The sequence below is a fragment of the Otolemur garnettii genome, unplaced genomic scaffold (genome assembly GCF_000181295.1).
Source record: "Otolemur garnettii isolate 467f Iridium unplaced genomic scaffold, OtoGar3 scaffold00029, whole genome shotgun sequence".
Lineage (NCBI taxonomy): Eukaryota > Metazoa > Chordata > Mammalia > Primates > Galagidae > Otolemur > Otolemur garnettii.
Genome location: NW_003852424.1, coordinates 1,516,930 through 1,520,261, shown reverse-complemented (window position 1 = coordinate 1,520,261; position 3,332 = coordinate 1,516,930).

Here is a 3,332-nt window from a genome sequence, read left to right as displayed (position 1 = left end):
AAAAAAAAAGTTCCATTGGCAGCCTTAACTTCCAATTCAATGGAATCAGTGTTATGTTTCTTGGTGGAAGCATTCTTCCCTTTGGTACTTAGATCACTAGGCCAAGAGAATACAAATAAAGTCATGGGAATAGGAAGCCAAAATTTTGCTAGTGAATCACTAGGCTGATGTTGAGTGGTGCCACTCCCATTTCTACCCCTTAGATCCTGGCTATGAGAGAAACAGAACCATATGTTGGATGCTGATTCAGAGCACATGCAGCCTCCTGAAGAACCTTGCTCTAGCCCTGCAAGAAATTGTCACTTTGCTGGAACTGTAACTGACCTTTAAGCAGCCATTCTACCATTCTGTCTTAAGTCAAGTGCTTTAGGATGATGGGGAGCATGAAAAGACCAATGATGTCCATGAGCACAGGTTCATCATTATACCTCATTTTCGATGATGTGAATTCTTTGATCAGATGTGATACTGTGTGAAATACTGTGATGGACGATAAAACAGTCTGTAAGCCCTTGGAAGAAACAATGTGTGCAGAGAAGGCAAATTCATATCCAGAGTGTCAATTCCAGTAAAGACAAAGTGCTGCTCTTTCCATAATAGAAATAGTCTAATGTAGTTAACCTGCCATGGGTGTCTTGCTGATCACCCCAGGAAATGGTACTATATTGGGGACTCAGTGTTGATTGTTGCTGCTTACAGATTGGACCCCCAGCAGCGGCCATAGGGAGGCCATTCTTGGTGAGTAGAAGTCCATGCTGCTGAGCCCATATGTAACCTCCGTCCCTGACACTGTGGCCACTTTATTCATAAGCCCATTGGACAATGACAGGGGTGGCTGGGAAAGAGACTCATTGGTATTCACAGAATAAATCACTTTATATAGTATCCATTTGAATGTCAAAATCCACCTCTGCTGAGGTCACTCTTTCATGTTTTTCGTCCATCCAGAGAGGTCTATCCACACACTTCTTCCTTGTCACCAATTTTCTGCTCATGTTTCTCCCAACTTCATCCAGCCAAACTTTTAGCTATAGCCCATGAATCTGTGTGTAATCATTTCTCCTGGGCATTTCTTCTCCAAGCACAGTGCCAAATCAGGCATACTCTTCAAATTGCTACCCAACAGCGGGATTTCCTTTCACCATTGTCCTTCAGGTGTGTCTCAGAAAGGGCTAGCTGGTGTCCACATAGGTGGTACTGGATATCATGTAAAACAGGCCCATGACTTCTCTTTCTCTGTCTATTGGTCATAGGGAACTCCCCATGGGCCCATGGGTGGCTGTGAGAGAGAAGGCAGTTAGTTCAGCTGGAGTGAGAACCATGGACATTTGGGCCACTTCTTCATGTAGCTTACTTGTGCCTTCATAGCCTGCTTGAGCCCTGTCTTATATATACATTTCATGATTGGCAGCCATGGCTATTCATTCAGTCATTAAGGAGGCCTGATAGCACAGCAAGTGCTGTTTCTCAAAGGACAGTAGTTATTTGTAGAGGTTGGTAGGGCTTTGCTCCAAAATTCTAAAGGCCAGTGCTTGTGACTCAAGACCTATGGAGGCCTGCCAAAGACTTCAAACAGCATCCCTATCTGAAGTTGACACCTCAGAGCCACTGGATCTGCTAGATCACCTGGCCCAGTGGCAGGGTAAGTCACAGTGCAGCTCGGACCTGTTGTAGAGTCTTCTCTTACTCTGGGCTGCACTCAAAGCTACCAGCTTTGGGGGCTGTTTTTGCCACTGCTGCCTGTCCTGCTTAGCAGCCAACTCATCCCAGGGCCCACAGTCCTACCCTCCAACGGTCTGAGGGACCGTGAACTGGCCCCTGTTTAAAAAGTTTGAGGAACCCTTCTCCAGGGTAAGAAACCCAAATTAGGAATAAGTTGTCTCCAAAATCCAAACAGGCCCACGAGACACAATCATTCTTTTATGGTTGTAGGCGGGGCCAGATAGAAACTTATCCTTATCTTAGAAGGATTATCTTAACATACCCTATTCCACTGGATCCCTGGAAATTTCGCGGAAGTTGAAGCTCCTGAATTTGTGTAATATTTGCTTCTCATCTGCGGCATGTAAATATCTTACCAATAAGTCTAGAAAAGTCACGTTTCTTGCTCACTAGGTCCAGTCAGCATAATGTCATTGTAAGGATGGTTGTTCTTTATAGTGAAATAATAGGAAAGTTATTAACTCATAGTTTCTCAGTAAGGACTAATCTCTCCCCCTCCCTCTCTCTCCACCTGCTTTCTTTCTCTGACTAGCAGACTTATTAGCAGGCACCTTGTGGATTTCTGTCTCCACAAACCACTGAGGAGCCCAGCAGACAAAGAGGAAATGTAAATTTTCTTTATAATCCTCAGACCTAGCAGATTGAATCCACCTTTATTGTTTGTTTCTTAGCCTAAAGTGGTTCTTCAAAAATTCCCAGACAATGGGGTTTGAACCTCAGGCCTCAGGATCAGAAACACCTAGAAAAAGTCTTCAACTTTGCTGAACAGCATCCCCATTCTCAGTACATTGTGACTTTGACTGCAATTATTTTTTTCTTCTTTGTTTCCCTTCAATTCAGCAACCACTTGATCTCAACTGCCAGCATTTTTCATTTCCTTCTTTGGGATGTTACAACCTCTCTCTTTCTTTCTCTCTTTCCTCCCTCTCTCCTAAGAATATAAAACAAAGTTTATCCTTTTATAGCTTAATTTTGGTCTAGAGGCATTCATTTTTCATCCCACGCAGACTGCTTACTGAGCTTTCCACCCTGACATTTAGTGGCCTATATGGAAATTGAACCCAAGACCTTGGCATAACCAGCACCATGATCTTCTTCTGACTAGCAGACTTATTAGCGGGCACCCTGTGGATTTCTCTTATTTCATTATGAAGACTAACCATCCTTTAACAGTTATCAAGGCAATGGGCAAGTGTGATATTTTGTGGAAGGAAAAGGCAGTCAAGATCCTTGTGAACTGAATTAAAACAGGACCGAAGAGATGATATACCCTTGAGATGGGACAATAAAGTGTATTGCTAGCTTTGACAGCTGAAAGCAAACTGTTTCTGGTGGTCTTTTTAAATAAGGATGGATAAAAGGCATTTGCCAGATCAATAGCCACATGTAAGGTACCAGAGTTGTGTTAATTTAAAGCAATTAAACCACATTTGTATAGCAGCTAAAATGAAAGTCACCACCAGATTAGGTTTACAAGAATCTGCTATCATTATCCAGGTTCCCTCTGTCTTCTGCATAGGCCAAATAAGCAAGTTGAATGGAGACATGATGGGAATCTCCCCCACTACCTCTTTCAAATCTGTAATGGGGGCATTAATCTCTACAGTCCC